General features: G+C 30.1%; 1 protein-coding gene across 5 annotated transcripts in view; it reads left to right on the top strand.

Moving 5' to 3' along the window:
- Positions 1-21,584, top strand: part of Nova1 (NOVA alternative splicing regulator 1) — a 142,786-nt gene that overhangs the window by 36,375 nt on the left and 84,827 nt on the right. Inside the window, exon 1 of one of the 5 annotated variants that reach the window (XM_047540276.1) lies at positions 10,521-10,632. The exons of the other annotated variants lie outside the window; for them this stretch is intronic. The gene's annotated coding sequence lies outside the window, so the exon portion shown is untranslated. Of the gene's footprint in view, positions 1-10,520; positions 10,633-21,584 lie in introns of those variants that run through there. 5 annotated transcript variants of the gene reach the window in all.

Genomic DNA, 21,584 nt, shown 5'->3' with positions numbered 1-21,584 from the left:
CTTATGATTTTTTTCCTTTAAGAATTTTGGAGTTGTAGAAATATATGTTTTTGAAATTTAAAAGTTATAAACAAACGTTTATTTCTTTAACAACTATTCTGTCCAAACACTTGAAATTTAAAATGAACTTAGTTATACTTAGTGTAACCAGTTAAATTCTGCTCAACACTGATCTTTTTTTCTTTTATAATAATGTCATTTCCATTTTGTGTGATTTTTCTGTCCCTCTCTTTCTTCAGTATAGACAGAAATATATTGCCTTCCTGCTGAGGATATAATTTCTGAATCCAGGCAATACACTGTCAGCACAGTGAAGCAGGAAATTATTCTCCTGTGTCAGCTGCTGTTGTTAAAGAATAAAGGTTTGGGCTAGGATGCAATTCTATTATCTCTACTCAAAAACCTCATATGACATGCAGATTATAAAATCAAGAGAGTTTAAAGTATTCAGTGACATGTATTCAATGACAAAAGATACTTTCCTGCTCACAGGTCATGCTTTTTTTCCTGTTTCAGTGTCAGTAGCCCTCCAACTTATTCAGCTTATTTACATTTGGAAATCATGTTCTTCAAAGCACTGGGAATATTGGCATATACTGAAGTTAACATAAGTGCTAGCATCCACAGTAATGGTAATAGTAATAGCAGTATCTAGTGTTATAAAGAACTTTTGTAACACCATGTTTTTGATATTTTAACTGAATATTTATTCATATGATAAATGTAGGAGAAAAGGATGATACACAGTAGCACAACGTGTGTGTGTTTGTGTGTACATTCATGTATACCATTCTAGATATAAATATGTGTGTATTTTTTTATGACTGGTATGTATGTATGTGTTTTAGTTAGTTTTTTCATTGTTGTGACCAAAATATCCTATTAGAATAACTTAGAAGTGGAACAGTTTATTTTGGCCAATTGTGTCAGAGGTCTCAGTTCAGAGGCAGCAGATTCCTTTGCTCTAGTCCCTAGGTGAGGCAGAATATCATGAGGGAAGAGCAAGGCAGAAAGGAAGCTGCTCAGCTCCTGATGGGTCTGGAAGCAGAGAGAGAGGAGTAAGAAGAGATCACAGGAAAGATGAACCCTTCCAGGACATGCAGTGATGAATCTCTTCCAGTCACACCCTACCTCCCCACTGTTACCACCAACTTCGTTCAAACTAGAATGGACTGATTAGGTTACAGTTCATAATGTAGTATTTTACCTCTGAAAATACCTGCATTAACAGGAGCTTTGGGTGGATAACTCTTATGCAAACCATAACAATATGTGCATTGTTACAGATAGAGATGGGATTTATTTATAGTCTGTGTTCAGAGTTTGTCCTTATACCTTCTATGCTATCCTAATAGAATTTTATATAAAATTCTGATATTTTCTGGTCTAGTTAACTGGTAAGAGTTATCAGATATTAAAATTAGATAAAGTATAAAATTTAGGCAATTTCATCCCTTCATCTAATTTTTACAGGGATTGACAAAAAACTTTGTTGCTGAAATTTTATTTCCAAAAGACTCAGGAAGTTATAGGATACTATTTTGTTTGATAATCTCTGCTCTGTCTTTACATGGCATAGGCAGAATGCAAATCCATATTTCTGTATACAGTACAGGCTTTATTTTACTAAACTAGCACAATTTTTCAGTATTTTATTTCCATAACTTTGTGGTAGATCAAACTGTAATACTCAATTCTTTTTCATTTAAGAAAAGTGGTGTTTAAGGACATGTATTATTTAATATGACAAATTATGTTTTAAGGAATTTGAGAAATTTGTGTGCATTTCAAATATCCTTAAGTAGGGAGATGGCCTTAGAGTCATGGTAAAATGTATATTTATTTTTATTTTTATAAGTTTGGTGTGTAATGTGTCTTGAATATCATTAATGGATATTGGGATTTGGAAATGTCAATAGCAATTGATAATAAGAGTATTAAATAGAAACTTGTCTACCTCTTGTAGAAATGACATGAAAATTTATAAGTATTTTGTATTTTTAAAAATAATAGTTTAATAAAATTCACAGTTATAGTAACCAGTGGAGAATTCAATAAATGAGGAGGATAAGAGTAAATTCCTCATTTGTTGGATTCTAATTTGAACATTACCTGTCTCATTATGCTCTTTAGCTACCAGCACATTCCATTTTTTGATGGCTATTTCTCCATTCAGGAAAATGTATTATTATTATAATTATACAAGCAACTGAGGAATAGAGAAGACTATTAAATATAATGATTGCATAGTGAATAAATCTATACACTTTTTTATTTTAAAGGATAGAAAACTATTTCCTTCCCTTGATGAAAATTTGTGTTGTAATTAATTTAAAATTCCCTTTTCCCTGAAACTTATTGTTGTGTCAGTGTGAGATGCATAATCTTTAGGCAAGGAAAGAAAAATTATCCTTGAGTTCTTTTTGACAGATTTTTCTGTTTAATTTTGCTGAAATAATATTATCTGATCTTATCCTAACATCATGAGGCAGGCTAGAGAATTTTAGGATGATTAAAGTATGTACAGTGTGAATACTTAAAATATATAACCTCAGACTTTTGATAGTTTTACATCCATGTGGTTATCTGGATTTCTGAAAGTAGAATTTTGTTAAATTTAAACTTTATTATAATTTTCCTGTGTAGAGATTATGCTTTTATTGAGTATCATCACATAGATTACAATTGTAAACAAATCAACTTGATAGGCACTGTAATCCTAGAAACTGGAAATGTTATTTGGGTAAGACAGACAAAAGGAGGTTTGGGTAGTTGTATGTTTAGATTTATTTTTTATTTTGAATATATGGAATACTTATTGTGCTCCTTTATTCCTTTCCAAGGGTAAGTAATTAAAAATAGACTTCAAATTGAAAATTTTATTCAGTAAGACTATAAAACTACCTTTATAATACAATGTAACTGGAAAATAGGATGAAAAGTTCTTTGATAAACTTATTTGCATACCCAGCCATTCAACACTAATGTTATCTTTGTTTTTCTGCTTGCATTCCATTCCACTTACCATATTTAAAGATTAGATCTAGTGTATCTTTTCTTTAATTTCCTTTCATGGCTTTTTTTTGGTGCTCTTTGTATTCTTCTTTAATGGTACTAATATTCAGAATAGTATCTCATTTCATTGAGAATATTCATTCTTCAGCATTGTTCAATTATATAATTTGTTTGCACTCAGACTTTTACTTTATTCCTATTGCCTCTAATTACCATTTACTTATTGATATTCTTAGTAGACAACAACTTTCAAAATGAATAGACATTTTAATAATAGTTTTAGACTTACAGAAAACTATAGCAGAAATTTCAAGGAGTTACCATATACTACTTTTTGCCTCTGTTTTCTCTATTATAAAGAACTTGCATTGGTGTGGTACAGTTGTTATAAGTGATGAGCCAATATTGAGATGTAATTAAGTGAAATCCATAATTTACATTAAGAGTCATACTTTATGTTATGTATGGTATGAGCTTTTACAAATACATAATGACATGTATTCCCAATTACAGTATTCCTACAGAAAAAAGTTCCACTACCCTAAAAATCCCATTTCCTTTCTGTGCATCCCTGGTAAATACTGATTATTTACTAATTTCTATAGTTTTTTTTCTTTTTAGAACATTGTATACTTGCAATCATTCAGATTAATTTTTTAAATTTAAACACACTTAGGATTCCTCTCTCTCTTTCAGAGATATATTTGCTCATTTCTTTTATCACTAAATAATATTCCATTGTATGGATGTACCATACTTTATTTAACCATCCACCTGTTGAGAGACTTCTTTGTTTCCAATTTTGGGCAATTATGAATAAAGCTACTATAAACATTTATGTGCAGGTTTTAATGTAGACATAAAATTTCAACTCATTTTTGTAAATACCAAGCAGTGTGATTGCTGTATCCTGTGATAAGAATATGTTTGTAAGAAACTGCCAGACTGTTTTCCAAAATTGCTTTTCTATTTTGCATTTCCTCCAGCAATGAATAAGAGTTTCTCCTGTTGCTCTATATCCTTGCAGGGTTTGGTACTGTTGGATTTTTGGATTATAACAGATGCTGATGAGTATCTCATTATTGTTTTAATTGTAGTTGACTAACAAGCTATTGTTACGGGTTGAATTATTTTCATCCAAAATTCAGAAATCTACATTGTAAGTCCCAGTACTTCAGAATGTGATCTTATTTGGAGATAGGATCTTTACAGAAGCAATAAAGTAAAAATGAGGTCATTATAGTGAGTTCTAATCCACTGTGACTAGTATACTTATAAAAGCTGAAATTTGTCCATAAAGGTACACATGCAGAGAGAATGCCATGAGAACATGAAGATGGCCATCTGCAAGACAAGGAAAGACCTGGCATAGATCCTTTCCTCACTTGTCAAAAGGAATTAATTCATGCAACATTTTGATATCCAATTTCTAGTCCCCAGAACTGATACAAAACATATTTGTTTGTAATACAGTGTTATGCAGCTCTATTGAATTAATATACATATGATATTGAGCATCTTTTCATATGCTTATTTGCCATCATTTCATCTTTTTGGTTATATGTTTGTTCAGATTTTTTACCCATATTTTAATGTAGTTATTTTCTAATTGTTGAATTTTCTGAACTTTTTCATTATTTTATATACTGTTTTTTTTTTTTTATCAGATGGCTGTTTTGCAAATATTTTCTCTCCATTTGTGACTTTTCATTTCCTTGGTTGTGTTGTCCACAAAGTGAAAGTTTCTAATTTTAATACAGTCCAACTGATCCATTATTTCCTTACATGCAAATACCATTTCCTGCATTTGGTATTATAACTAAAACCATCATTGTTGTCCCAAGATTACCTTAATTTTCTTTTTTATCTTTCTTGGAGTTGTGTAGTTTAGTTTTTGAGTTAATTTTTCATGAAAGGTTTTATGGTCTCCAGTTAGGATTTAATTTTTGCATGTGTTTGTCCCAGTTGTTCCAGCCCAATTGTTTGAAAAAAGCAATGATTTTTTTTTTTTTCCATTGAATTGCCTTTGCTTCTTTGCAAAAGATCAGTTAACTGTATTTACCTGGGCTTATTTCTGGACTCTTTTTCTTTCCATTCTACTGATGAGTTTATCAATTTTTTTTTTTTTTTTTTTTTTACTGGTGCCATATACTAATTTGATAACTTATAACTTTATAGAAGTCTTAAAAGTTGTTCTCTTTTCTTCAGTATTATTTTGGCTCTTCAGGTTTTTTTGCCAACTTTAGAATCAGTTTGTTAATATCTGCAAAATAACTTGTTGAGATTTTGATTTGGATTGTATTTAATCTGTAGATAAAGCTGGGAAGAACCAACATTTTAACAACTGTGTTCCTTTCTAAGCATATTGGATAGTTCTTCATTTATGTAGATCTTCTTAGATTTCTTTCACAGTTTAGAGTTATCCTCATGTAGATCACGAACATATTTTGTTAGTTTCATTTCAAATTACATCAATTATTTGTTATTGGAACAACTACTTTTTATACATTTATAAGCAATGGTAAGATAAGTCTTGGAAATTGTTCCAATGATTATGCAATTGCAAGTTACCAAGGTAGATTATTGATTGTTCTTTTGATTATTCTTTTTTAATAAATATTCTTGAGGCTAGGAGAACTTAGAAATATTTCATCACAAAATTGATTCTTATCAAATCATATTGATTGATACGGGCTGATAGTGAATTAACATGTAATTTGGGATAAATTAAGTTTGCATGATTTTCCTTACATTTTTCAATATACTTGTAACTGAAAATATTTATTTCTACAGTCTATGCCTAAAAAAGGCATAATATAGTACTTTATTTTGTATTTTTGACTTACATTATTTTCTCTTCATTATGTTGTACTTCTGAGAAGGAATGACTGATAATATATGTATTGAATATACGTGTCATAATTTAGGATGATGAGTGATTGTAAAATGAATGGGAAGATTACATGAACAGACATGAACATCAAAGGAATATGAGTTTTCTCTGAAAATATAACATTTAAATGTATAAGGTCATACATAATTTAGACAGGCAAAAAACTAATTTTCTTTTAAGTAAAGGGAAATACCTCGGCTTTTAGAGAATTCACCTTTAAATATTAATTTAAGTGTTATGTGCTTGAAAATGCTTGAAAAGGGGGAAGACACTGCTATTAAGCTATGAAACTCAAATATTCTCTGAAATTGTGTTTTCAATGACTCCAATATGAATACCAAAAATGTTTCTTTCAAACAAAAAATCCTCTTTTTTTACTCTTTCCTATTCTAGAGCCTTTCTGATCTATAAGCTTCTAGATTTGGCATCTTACTTAGGGGATTTTACTTTTAGTTTATATAAAGTCTAGTATCCTCTACAAATCACAAAATATTTATATTTATGTTTATTTTATTGTTTAGCATTTACAGTAAGATAATATTTACTAATTTTCAGAATATTTTTATAACACATACAAAAGGAAAAATTCTAAAATATCCCTTATAAATTTCAGTCAAATAGGGCCTGCTGATTGTTACTAAGAATAAAAAATAATATGATAATAAAGGTATTCAGCCTGATATTCATAGAATATTTTAAAAGATGAATAATCAAAATCACTTACTAGTTCATTGGTGCTAACCATTTGAAAATACAGTATAAATTGGGGTAGGGAATTAGAAATAATATATTTGTTTTATTTTTCTCTAATATGACCTCTGTTTATGACTGGTTAAATCACCCTTTTTGTGTTTCTTTATCTATCTCAAGAAGATGTGATAGCTTCGGGGGAGTTTTAGAAGGTCAGTTTAAATCTATTTTGAATTTTTAACCTCATAGTCAATTTAAAACTCAATTTCTCCCCATTTACTTAATGCCATTTGAACTTTTCTAGGAGATTGGAGTGTGGAACTAGATTAAAGTGTAGTTATTCCCTTTGCTCACTCTAGTAAGTAGAGTGATCTGCTTTTTTTAGTCTATGTCTGTTTCTTTGTATTTGATGCCTAGAGGTAGAAAGGGAAAAGGATCTCTTACTTAAGTGACACCTTTGTTGTTCCCTTTTTTCTGTCTCTCTTGCCCTGCCTCACACTGACTAGTCCCCTTGTTTTCTGTGTGGATGAGAAAAAAAAAATATTAGCTTTCTAATGGGACACATATGTAAAACATTTTAGGAAGGGGACAGTGTTTTTGGAATGCCATCTAATTCTGGATTGTCCTTTTCTACTTTTTCTCAGTTTCTCCTTCTCCAGTATACTCACAGCCTGTGGCTACCAAGGTCCCTATTTATTGGAGATTCAAGTCCAGTTACTTGCATAGTAAAAATACTTTTTTGTTGTTGTTGTTATTGCAATAGTGACTCCAATTCTCTCTAACCTGTTTTCTAACTCCAGAGCTTTCTCCACTCTTTTCACAGAGGAAAAGGAAAAGGGATATAGGCATGGAATTAAAGACAAGCCTAACACATACACAGAAATCCAATTGATAGCAGTCTTCTCTTCTTTTTAGGCTTTTAAACCAACTCTCACTTGGTTTGGGCAATTATCATTGTCATTGATTTACTTCATGTAGGTCAGTGAAGCAAACTCTGATGATTGTAGATTGACTCCCTTAAGATGGAGCCAGAGAATGGTAGTTCTCAAAAGAAAAACTGAAGAAGGGAAAGGTGTTTTAAGTCACAGAATGATAGTTGGCTCTTACTTGTTTAAGGCTGTCTTCTCATTGTGAAAGCTTAACTTATGTCTCTTCATTCTTAGACGTGGGTTCTAATTGCTAGTTCATGAGCAGTGGGAAAATTCCCATCTGATATTCTGTTAAGGTAAATTTTATTAATCTTTCTAGTAGTTCCAGACTTACCTCTGATAATTCTGTTTTACCACAGAAACTGATGTCATCCTTTTAAACAAATTAAACAGGTTATGTTATTCCCTCAGTCAAAACACAGGAGTGGCTTTCTGTAAAAATCTTTAAAACATCAAAGTCCTTATTATGACTTAGAAGTTCTTGCATGATCTGGCCACAGGTTTTGATCGTATGTTCCTATCTCAGGACTTTGCTTTTATCTTCAGTCTGTCTGCAGTATTCTTAACCCACTCACTTCATTTCATTTTTCATTCAAATAATGCTGCTTCCTCGATGTTCTCCGAGTATCCAGTTAGGATAGTATATTTATCATTCCGTTTCCAAAACTTGCTTTGTTTTTGGTTTATACACTAATTTTCATCCTGTATATTATATATTTTGTAGTTTAGTATTAATTTCTTCTATTACGTATAATTTTCCAGAAGGCATGTCATTAACTCCTTTGTTCAGGGTTTTACTTAGTCCCTAAAATGGTACCTGACCCATAGGAGACCATCAGTTTCTTTGTTGTGAGTGAATGAATGAATGAATGAATGAATGCTAGTTTCCAGAATCAAACCTTAGAAAATCACTTTGACTTACATAATTTTTACTATTATAGGGTTTTACATGGTATTATAATTTTTTATTTCTATAGTTCTTGTATTGTTCCCTCCCATAATCATCATCTCAGGAATGTCTACAGCTCTAATTCATCTTCCATGTTGCTGTTAGAATTTTTAATAAAATGATTATCTAAATGACACTCTGGAGGAGAGTATCCCCAAATTCCTTGGCATACTTGGGCCTGTGATTATTCTCCTTTTCCTCACAGGTCCCTGGTGTGTCCTACTCACATCCTTTTCATTGTAGTACTCTGAATGCTAAATTGTGTTTCTCTCTTCCTTCAGTGCCTTTATTTAAAACCTATTCCCTTTTTTTCCTACCGCTATTTTTGGTGTGTGAATACATGAGATGTAACTCCTATCATAAAAAGACTCTAGAAAAGATTGTTTATATTTGAATAATGAAACAACTGTATATTTGCATTGAATGCTTGTTATTTCAGAGTATCCTTATTTCTCACTGAGTATCCTTAAGATATGGAAAGGTTCACTTATCATTTTTATGAGTATTTAATAATAACCAGAGTCTTCATGATCACCATATATACACTAATTTGTAATACTGTTTGTAGTATCTTGAATGTGTTTTTAAAAGTTGAGGCAGGACTCCTTGTTGTTAACCCAAGGATTCTTTTTTAAAGAATGTACATGTATGAATTATTCTTATTATCTTTTATCTACAGAAAACTAAACTAAAAGGATTAGGGAAAACTATTTATAAAAGTGAAAGTATTAATTATATTATCATTGAAAAAGATGTGATCCCCTTCAAAGGTCCCCTTGAGATTCTTCAAATTTAGAATTTTTGTTTGACTGTCATTGTATGAATGAAAGACTAACAAAGGAAATAGTTGTTTTACATAGCAATTATAGTCAATTGTTTTCAACATATGACTCTTTCTGTAGTCAGTGCAATAAGAAAAGAGACCAATGGAGCTTTTTGGAAATGCATACTCCTGAAATATGTAGCAGAATCCCACAACTTGTATTTAGCATTTTTGTATCTAAAATAATGTGGAACTATTTGACTTGTGATATTATTTTCTTTCAAAAGACACAGTTAAACAAAAATAAAATCATGAAATTATGTAGCAGTAAACAATTTGCTTGAGATATCTCCTTTGAACAACTACTAGTATCACTGATAAATAGACCTGGTATTATACTTTGTGCCTTACAGGAAGGAGTTTTTTCATTTAGTCATTGGAATACCCCTGACTGTTCTTCATTTCACATGAGATGTAACAGCTGCAGAGTTGCATATTCAGTGATAAAAGATTACATCTACTTTATTCAATTGATTTTATTGAATATCATTTATGAGTAGTTCCTTTATGGGGAGTGGTCACAGAGCTTTTTGAGAATCCTATAAAATTTTTATTTCAGTTTGACTTTGGAGAAGAAAAATTGTCCTTTTATATGAGATCACTTTTAAAACTATTACATGAAAAATAATTTAGTTGATGAGGAGTAATTATTTCATAAAATTATTTTTTTAATATAAAATAATTCAGAATTTTAGAATGGTTTTTCTTTCTTTATAGGTATTTTCATGTTGCTTATGCTTCAGTTTCAGTATCCCTCCTATTTTGGATTGTTTTGCCCTCCAGAATTGTCATTTCAAACAAAAGCATTAAAAGTAGTTAGAGTGAAAAACCTTAACTGTCTGTATTTGTCCAGTTTTAGGTAAATTATGATAGAAAAAATGTTATAAATCACTATAAAATGTTGGGGTATTATTTTTAACACATATTTTAATGCTTGGTTTATAATTAATTATGTTGTGAATTGAGCAACTGTATTTCTACCTTTCTTGCAATCATTAGCATTCAATTTTTAAATGAATGATAACCATCTGTGTAGGTCTTTTGTGATTGAATGATGTATTCTCTTACTGTGGCATAGTTTCAGACAGCCACTTTTGTTCTGAAATATTTTCATTTTCTATAGTACTTTTCATCCCTGTATATATGTACAGGAATCACTTCACCCACCACCGAATTGCAGCCACTTCTGAGGTGGAACGCAGCAACTGTTTAACAGCGCACTTTCCCCTAGGTGCTGACATCTGCAGAAGAAATTGTACATGGTCCTGTACAGAAGGTATTTCTCCACTGTGCCATCTGCAGAGTGAAACTGACTAGGAGTACTACATAGACTGTAAGTTTCTTGTGTACCTGCCCTAGACTGGAAAACTCAATAAGAGAGAATAACAAATAACTGGGAAACATCATTTCAAAATGTGTGGAGGTCAGTTAAACTTGGTGCTGCTTTCCCTGGCTTTAATTTTATTTTGAGGTCAACTGGTTTTTGATTGGTAACAAATTGAATAATAGATGCACCCCTCCTTGGAAATTATTTTATTCTAAAGGCAAATGAAGCTAAAGTACTTTTATAAAGTCATCACTTTTGATGAAACTTAAATGAATCAAATTGTTTTTTATATATTTTCAAATAATCAAATCAGTCAAACATTTTCTCAAAATAGCAAATCAACTTATAATTCAACAGGAACATCTTAATTAGCTTTGTTTGCAGTGTTTCATGTCTTAGTTTTAATGCTTTCTTTTGGTGAAAATTTTGTAAAAAAGCCAGTTTTTTTATGATGAACATAGTTTTGATGCTTTGATTTAAAAACTGAAATTTTTTTAACATACTGAAACAAAGCATAAGAGAGGAGAAACAGTAAATATTTGAACTTCCACTTAATGTATTTTAGTCTGTCTCCCATTTATTTAATGAATTTTTTTTTCCTTTTGTAAAAACAATTTGATAAAAGTACTTTCTTTAGTAGTAGTCTGTAATGTTTATGCCTTTTAGGATGAGAAAATAACATTAGAAACTTCTGTGTCTACTGGTACAGAATGAAATTGATTGTTTTATCACTTTAGGGTTTTTTAGTTAATAGTATTATTTATTTATTTATTTACTTTGGTGAGTTTATAGACATTTCTATGTGAAAAAAAGTCAGGGTCTTTTGATTTTCCCTGAGTCTTAATTGTATGAAATTAATGTCTTTTGATTTAGTTAACTTTACATTATGTGTTGAAAGTGAAGATGTTTGTGCACATATCTATGTCTATATATTCTCAGTGAAAGTAGGTGAAATTTTACTTCAAGCGACAGTTTGTTTACTTGTAAAATGAAGTGGGTGGAAGAAATGATTTTCTAGAGACCCTTTCTATATGTGTTTTCTGTTTAACTTTGGTAGCATTCTTTGTATTCAGAATTGTACCTAACATTATGTAACCAAGATTTTTAATACAGTTGTCTTTGTTCCAGTCAGAATATTATTTTTGTTAATTAACGGTGTTTTAGAGTCAAAAGCAAGGTCAGATTTCCTACTAAGACTTTAACTATCTCTGCTTTTATAATGAAGATGTTCACACTGTTTTGAAATGTAATTTTTTTGAGAACAAAAGCAGTACAATTCATAGTATGGCTTGCAATACAAAGCATCAAGTGAATTAGGAAAAAATAAGGCGTAAATTATATTCACAGTAGAAATTTACATAGATATTAACAAAAACTCATATTTTTTAATTAGGCTCCCCCATGCATGGACTTAGTATTTCATTTAATTGTTAAAGCAAAAATGAAATGAACACTAATATTTTAATAATATAGTATAGATTAATATAGTTTTATATCTCTAACAAGAGGCTATTTTTATCAACATAGGATATATTTGGGGTGCTATTATTGGTTCCTTTGCATTTTCTACAATGGTATAATAGTATTTCTTAATCACATTCATTTTATTGATGGAAATAATCATAATCATTTGAAGAGAAATAGACCATACGTTTTACATATCATTTTAAATTTTAATGAAAGGGTAGGGCATACAAACTACCAATTGCGTATGTCTCAGCATATTTTTTTTATAAATTATACAGGATATTAAATATTGTATTTTAGACTTGTGGGTAGTATATATTTGACATCTTATTATATTTAATATTAAAACCATATAAATCTTATGTTTTAATATAATTCTGGTATATGATTTGGAAAATTAGGTGGAAACCTGAATACACATCTGTGTTGTTTGAATTTAATGAAAATGCACTGCTTATGTAATCAAACATAAACTTGCAGTTTTAGATAATTAAATATTATATATTTGAACCATTTGCATATTTAGAGATTATTCTCATTCTATATAATAAATACCCAATATCTCTACTTGATTGTTCTACAAGGGAGGGCCCTTCCTCTTAATCTGTAGGTCTAGAATTCTGATTGTGATTATTACCTACTTAATATCACTTAATAATTTTGTAACTCAGAAATAAATGCTAGGTTAAAAGTAATTAAATCTTGATGAGATATTTATTCTTTATATTTTCCATTATAATTTTCTATTTGTAATAGGAAAAGGAAGCAAATGCATAAATAATATGAATTTTAAAATATTTAATGATATGTGCTTCTGTCAGTAATGTTCTGACAACATATGACTTTCAAGTGGAAGCCTTAAAAAGAAAACGAATTTTACAAAAAAATAAGTATAAAACAGTGAATTTTTTGGTGTGTATTTTATATCAGGTATTATTTTAAATTTTTAACTAATTTAAATTACATAAAATCCACACCAAAAATAACATTATTAAATAGAGTTTCAGTCCATAACTTTTTTAATATTTTTAGATGCTTTGTTAGGTTAACAAAATGCTCTAAAATCTTTCAAATTAGGGACATAGTTTTGTATCCATTCCAAAAAGATTTAAACAATATTTTCATCAGTTTTTTGAACAAATTATTGTAATATAACATTGAGATGAAACATCTCTTTAAATCTACAGATTTTTTTATCAATAATAAATGATTTTGCAATAATATATCACATAGACAATTATTTTTATACTAAATGGTTACTATTTGAATTACTTTATTTAATAAACCTTTAGTATTTCATATGTTTTTTACCACAGAAAATATAATTTATGTTCATGGAATAATACACAGAATTTTAATTTAAGTATTTTTTTAAATAAATGTGAAGATTTTTTGTTTTTTGTTTTTGTTCTGTATGATCTCAGGCAGATAAAAGGAGCAAAATTACACTCCTATATTTACATCGGAATTTAGTATATTCTTAATTTACATACCAAATTATTTCTGCTTATTTTTATGAATTTTGAGGTTTTCAATATAAATGGAATTAGTTGAAAAGTATAAATATATTTGCATAAAGAACTAAAGATACCGTAAACCTCATAACCTTTAAAACAGATTTAAGCATTATTATGATGTTAAATATTTCCTTAAACACTGAAATTGCTGTGTGTCTTGTGGATAAATGTGTGTGTGTGTATATATATATGTGTGTATCATCTTTCTAATGTATTTTCTGTAGTGTAGTCTGAAATCCTGACTGCCATTTGTAGCTATTTATTCAAGTGTAAATTGCTTAACAACGTCAAGGTTTAAAAAGAAAAAAAAAAAAAAAAACTGTTAATTGAGAATCATTACACCTACCTCACAGGGTTGTTGTGAGGAAAAAACAATAAAACATATCTGAAAGATTGCTTAGCATACACTAGATGTGCAATATATGACAAATGAATTACCAAGAGCTTTTAGTGGCCCTTGTCTGCAGGATAAAATCCAAATGCCCTGACCTGGCATGTGGTCTGGTTCCTCCTATATCTTCAGGCTTATTCTCTCCTTCAAGCCGCTGATATTGGCTGATTTTTACTGAAGGTTTGCTAGTTCTCGAAATATACTTTTTTTGGACATTTGTCTGGCTTTTTCTTTTAAACTACTTAGAATTTCCTTTTTCTGTAGGCTACTATCCTCTAACTCAACCTCATCCCTCTGGCCTTATTATAGATTTCTCCTTCACTGATAATATGTTTTCAGCCCCTTCTTCCTTCCTTATGTATTTTGTTAGATGAGCCTTTCATATGATCCTATATTTATTCCTATTCTAGAAATTATCACATGTAATGTACCTGCCTTGTATTTTTTTCCTTTACTAAATATAATCTTACAGAGGATGGAGTTTGTTTTCTCTAACTTTCCCCCCAATATTTCTGCAAGTCAGGAAGTTAATACTTTATAAGTAAATGTAAGTTCCCTATAAATAAATTCACAACATAAATAATTATATGATAATTATGTATTTGTGAAAAGCAAATTTCATTCTTATGTATTGAAAAAAATAGATTTCAGGTCCCACAATAATTATATCAAAATTGACTGTCTACAGTCTACTTGCCTATCATTTACTGCAATAGTTTTTTTTTTTTTTAAGAAATAGACTGCCTAAGGATGTAAGAAAAAGTTGGTTTATTCTTTCCTATCACTGTACCAACAATTCCATTCTGAATATTATTTTTTTGTCTCAATAAAATGGTCTTCAATTGACTTTATCTCTTCTCTCTTCTTCCTCTTGTTCTTCTGTTGCATGTTTTTGTTCTTCTCTGTGTTATCTACCTTCTCTTGTTCTTTCTTTTTTTATTCCTTCTTTCCTTGCTCTCTGACATTTAAAAACAGACTTAATTTTTGGATAAAAAGGCTAATAAGTTAAAATTTGAAATTCTGACGCAAAATTTCTCCCCTTCATCATCATGCTCAAAGGAAGCTTAAAAGGCTGAATGACAAAAGGTATAGAACATGGCCAATTAGTAGACTTCTCTATTAATTTTTTTACCTCATTTTTTCTGTCTCTTGACCGTGCTACTTCTGGGTTCTCCAAATACTACTTCTGATTGTTCCAAAGTTTGAGGAATAAAAGTAAAAAAGAGCTAACTGGTAGTAAATATATATTGGAAATCTAAATAGGTTATTCTCCTGCTATTCAGTATTCATCAGACTCCCAATGTCTGGAAATAACCTAGGTATAGTTAGTTGTTGGGATTGATAATTATGGTTGATACTTTTTGTGTGTGTGATTGATTTTTTTTTTTAACCGCCCTTTTTTCTTTATGACTTTCTGGTCCACATCTGACTTTTTTCTTCTGCGGTTACCTTGTTCCTTTTGTAGTCTTCTAGGTAAATTCCTTTTAAAATAGTACACACACACAAGTATGCACACACACACACACACACACACACAAATTTATTTTTAAGCAAAGGTCTCACTGTGTTACCCAGACCAGTCTGGAACTCCAGGGCTCAAGTGATCTTTATGCCTCTGCATCCCAAGTAGCTAGGATTACACATGTGCACCACTATACCTAGATTGAGGATATCTTGTCTTCTTGCTTTTGGAATTCATCTTTTTGTCTCTCTCTCTCTCTCTCTCTCAACACCCCTCCCTCTCCCTCTCTTCCTTTCCTTTTCTCTTTATCCTAATTAGGTACCTGATCTTGAGTATCCCATATTCTAGGGCCACACTGAGTAAATCATTGTTGCATTTCTTTCTCAAAGGATCTGTAAGCTCTTTCTAATATATGCTTATATTTTTTTATGTGTTGGTAAGCCAAATATTCCTGAGCAATTTTGGAATACAGTCTTACCAAGCTTAGCATATATGATCTGTCACTTCAGCTTTAATACTTGAAACCTATTCTCAGCTTTGAGTCCATAGCTGAAACAACAGGAAATTTTCCATTTTAATGTGCTTTAAATAACCATTTGCCTGCATTCAAGCCATAACAGGCAGGTTGATGTTCTATGAATGTCCATCTATTTCTGTAATTCCATGCCTTGTCCTATGCTGTGTTGTCATTTAAAATGTTCTTTTTGACATTTTTCCTGAAGAATCCTACTCAGTCTTCAATGCCCATGTTAGTCATAGCAGTTAGAATAAATTCTTCCCTACACTGTGTTCTCATTAATACTCTGAAGTGTTATTATATTAACCTGTTGTATGCATTGCTCCCTGACTAGACTGTGATTATTTTTGAAATAGCCACTGATTTATTCTTTGATGAACCTTTTACTACCTACTCCTAGTCCCTGTTAGGGGTTTAGTTCATTTTTTTGCTGAATTAAACTCTTCAGAAGGCTGAGATTGAATTTTATAAAATTACTGAGTAATTAGTACATCTGATCTCCTTATTTATTTTATTCTTTGTTCCAAAAAAAATATTTGAAGGGCAAGAATTTGTTTTTGTGATTCTGTTACATGTTTAACCCAATAGTATTGTTCTTCATTCCTTCTTAGGTAAGTTTACTTTAGGTTTTAGTTCTTGTTTTGACTTAGTTGATTTTCTCCCATTTTCCTCTGCATTTCTTTGTTTTTCTCTTTTATTATTCTGATTATGGAGTTAACTATGACTGTGATGGATAATTAAGTATTCTAAGTAGCTTAGATGGAAGTAAAAACAAATATCACAATTATTTATTTACTACAGGAGTTTTTCTTTTCTTCATTTTTAGGTTCTTCAAGGTTTTAGACTTTATCCCTAGATGTGACCTGAAATGGTAAAAAGGCAAACTGTTGGTCACCAAGAGGGTTAATTATGAGACAACAGTATTCTTCTAATAGAAAACTAAATTGAAATTATATTTGTAAGTAAATGTTGTTTCAGTCAGACTTTATTTGTTGCTATTTTGGATGATTATTAAAATAAAATTATCCTGAGTTGAGGGTGTAACTCATTGGTAGAGCATCTGCCTAGCATATTCAAGGCTGGGTTTGATTTTAGCACCACAAAAAAATAAGTAAATAAATAAAATAGAATAAATTGCTTCAATTTGTAATGCATGTCTGTCTGCTATTCGTTAACGGAATACAAAAATCAGGATTTATTCATTTATATATATGTGTGTATACATATATTTCACATATATATTATATGTCATATATGTATATTCAGACAAATACACAAAAATTAGAGAATGAAGAAAATGCAATGGCATTAAAGTAGTGATAATTGAAAAATTTCCTGTGTTTAATTTTTTTTTTTTTCTGGAATGTTTCCAAATGAGTACAAATAATCTACCAAGCACGGAAAAAATCCTTTCTCCTCAAATTGCATTGTTAAAGGTTTGAAAGAAAATAAATCAATATTCAAGAAAATATCCTAGTGATCTTTTTTGGTTTTGGTTCCTTTTTTTCCATGTTGTTGGAAACAAAAAAAAAAAAAGAGAGAGAGAAATTTTTACCTTATTTTTTAACGTTCACCAATGGCTGATAATATTTAATATATGATAATTTTATCCATTGGCACTTACTAATTTGAGACTGTTATGATCCAATGATATATAGGTCTCAGGATCATCTGAATTTCAAGCAGTAGATACCAGGAGTCATAAGATAGTTACGTTTGCATAGTTATATTTCATAAACCATTAAACGTTTATGTTAGTTTTTTCACAACAGGAAACAAACTATAAAATATGGCCAAGTGATTTTCGTTTTTAATTACCAAGAAACACTTTGGCTTTTTCCTTAGCACAGACATTGCAATAATTCAGATGAATCTTTTTTACATAAAAATACATTATTTTTTAATTTTTCACTTAAGAATGAAAATTAGATATTAGGAAGGTTTAAAATTCCATTTTTCTGAATATATTGGGGAAATCAGAATATAGGAAAATACATCTAATATGTATAGCCACCAATTATCAAGTAAGAACATTAATGATGAAAAATATAATCTCCCAAAGTATACCACCTGATATATATTTCAATTTTAACTACTCTCTTTTTTTCTATGCAAAATGACCTTAGTTATATCACAGAGAAAAGTGCAAAATAATAGGGAATTTGTCATCAATTTTATTTCTTTTTTAAGATTCTCTTGTAAACTACAACTTCACATTGTCCCACTGCTCTGGGATTCAGCTTCTCTGAAACCAAAACCAAAATCAGTAGTTTCCCACTCATATTCTGCCTCCAGACACCAGTCAGGAGCTTATGGCTTTTACTAGGTACTTTGTGACTTATATTCACACACAGACACAAACAAACACACAAAAAACACCTTCCTCTTTCTTTGACTTAAATATTATCCATTTATTTCTGGATCCCAATTAGTTTGCCTAGGATCATTATGCATTATTCCGTTTCCATTGATGAGACTCTAGTTCATTATGTAATCACTAGAAGTGATATGTTCTTAAAACCAGATTAATTTACACTTTTTTCTTTGTTTAAATTTCATGTTCCTTGGTAGAAAACACATATTACTCATCTTTGTGCTTTCCATGGATGATATTCTTATAAATCCTTTTCCAAGTTTATTTAACTACCAGATTGCTGGTATTTAGATCTTGAAAATATTAGATTGCTAAAACTCAGATCAGTGCCACAATTTAAAATTAATCACAAATTATTCTAATTTATTAATGTTATCATCACAAAGAAAGTACCTTAAGTGAATTTTGAATAATAATCTACTAAGAATATTTGGCTTGATACTAATTATGTGAAAACAAATTTTACCAACAACATGCTGGTATATGCTGATTTGTAGGTTCTTGCTGTAAACTGAGTTTAATCTTTGATTTTGTTACAATTTTAAAAAGAATTTTGGCAAAAGGCTTCTAATGGGTTAGACCTCTTTTTGCATTAGTCCCTTTCTATCTATTTGTAGATATACTACAAATAGAAAACAAGCTTCTTTTAAAATATTACAGAAGGCTTATACCCAACTCTTGTCCCACTGTGGATCTAATTCATTTAGGATGCAACGGCTTCCTAAGAAGAATAACTCTGCTGGAGGCTCTTTTCATACTTTCTGTGCTAGAACTTTATAATTTTTTCCCCTTTACTGCCTCTTATTTTAGTCTTTGAAGATAATCACTGGTTTTTGAAAAATTTTATTATGAAAGTTCTGTCATTCAGATGAGATTGAATCTGAATATGTGCTTATTGTTATTAGAGTATTTGGTAAAATTCTTTGCATGTTTATTAGTGTTGCATAGAAATAAGATGACATTTTAAATACATTCACTTAAAATATTTTTTTGCTGTAAAATTTCCTATATTTTTATTAATTTATAACCTGAATTTTTACTCCTGCTTGCTCTTCATTATTTTATATCTTTTTCATCTATTATCATCTGTCTATACACATGTGTATACATAAGAGGTTTTAATTTCATAAATTCATTTTTTATATTCTAATGCCTCAGTTATTTTTTGAAAAAGATGACTTTTCAAATCAGTTTAATTTTGCTTTATTTAAAAATAAAATTTGAAAACTATATTTTTTATCTTCTTTCCATATTTGTTTTCTATTTATATTAATATTCATGTATGTTTCTTTCATATTGCATATTCAGTTTATATAGAATTTAATAAAGCCACTATAATTTACATTGTTATTTGTATAATGCTTCATTCTCATTCATCACTCATTTATTGATTTATTAACTGTTTATTTAGTCATCTATGTGCCATGAATTGCTCTGCATGCTTGGAGTACTGAAAGTCTCTGCTCTCATGGAGCTTATATTTTTGTAAGGGAAGAGGGACACAAACATAAGTATTAATAATAAGCAATTTTAGATAAGCATAAATACTATGTAAGAAATAAGGAATGAACTGAGCATGGTAGTATATGCTTGTAATCCCAGCAACTCAGGAGACTGAGGTAGGAGGATCACAACTTGAAGGCCAGCCTCAACCACTTAGTAAGACCTTCAGCAAGTTATCCAGACTGTCTAAAAATGAAAAAAATAAAATATGGAAAGGACTAGGAATGTGCCCCTGGGTTCAGTACCCAGTATTGGGGCATTTAAGTTGTTTTAAGAGAACGTAGGGACATTTGAATTGAGCTCTAAAAGAGAAGAAAATTACATTTCAGGTATCAGGAATAGTAAGACAAATGTCCAGATCAGAAAGAGTTCAACATGTTCAAAGAACAGAAAAAAATGCTGTGTGGATTGAATTTCTTTGGGGAAAGACTGTGGCATGAGATGAGATCATTGGCATAATGCAATTGTGAGAACAAGTGTTCTGTAATAAAGAGTTAAAGTTTTATTTTTAAAATGTGAAGACAGTGCCAATTATTATTATTATTAATGAACCTGTTTGCACTGAAGAAATAACTCTACCTGATGTCTGGAAAATGAACAAGGGAAAGGTGTGGGGGCCAAATGCTGTAATTTTTAGGATCATAATTACAGTAGTTCAGTGAGAAATTATGGTGTTGGTGTAGAAGTTTTAGTAGTAGAAGTGATGAGATAATATTTGGGAGTACTGTTAGAATTTGTGAATGCATTAGAAATGAAATAATAAACAATATTAGAGGTAGTTAAACATTTTTGAAAATGTAATTAGATGAACATATACTTTTTCATGGTAAAAATATAACATAAGTTAAAAATTGCATCTCTATTTTTTATTTAGTTTTTTCCTTATTTTTGGCACCACAGATCACTTTAGTGTTTTGTCATTTTCTCATCTCATCACCACTGATTGTAAATAATGATTTATATTTGAAAGGTATCTTGTTACTTTCATTTGGTTATCTTTAATTACTAACTAGGTGAAAATTTAATGTATTTATTGACTATATATTTTTTTCATTGTGGGTTGTTGCTAGTCTTAATTGTTTTGGAATTGTGGGTGTTTTCCTTATTGATTTGAAAGGCCATATTAACTTCCTAAAATGACCTGAAAACCCCAACATGATTTGACCTTGACACTTTCTAACTCCATTTTATGTTATTCTCTTCCTCATCTTTATACTATAGACACTGGCTACTTCTCAAATAAGTGATCTTTGTCTTACCCCTTGTGGGGTCTTTGTACATCAGTACAACTCTTCACTGATGACTGAGAGTGAAGTCCCATCTTTTTGTGTTTCCATTCAGTGTTGCCTCCTTAGAGGAGCTATTACCAAATTCCTAACATAACACTCTTCTCCCCCTCTCAGAATTTTACATTTTCAATTGTCAAATCAGTAAAGTTTTTTCTCATGACTTTTTTCATTACTTTTAAAAGAAAAAAAATTTTTCATTTTGAAATCTTTCATTTACCTGTGTTCTATTCAAAATGTTTCTGAATATAAAATTACCACTTATTTCCATGAATTAGAATAACTATTCAGATAAAAATAGCTTTCATAAATGTATTTTTGTTTTCTTTCAATTTTATTACACATTTATTTAAAGAATAGAGATCATACTACAGATAGCACGTTATCTTTTTTCCACTTAATATTGGCCCATGTGTATGTTTAGATAATACAGATAATACA

Source organism: Sciurus carolinensis, chromosome 2 (genome assembly GCF_902686445.1).
Source record: "Sciurus carolinensis chromosome 2, mSciCar1.2, whole genome shotgun sequence".
In the NCBI taxonomy this organism is placed as follows: domain Eukaryota; kingdom Metazoa; phylum Chordata; class Mammalia; order Rodentia; family Sciuridae; genus Sciurus; species Sciurus carolinensis.
This window is presented reverse-complemented; position numbering and strand designations above follow the sequence as displayed.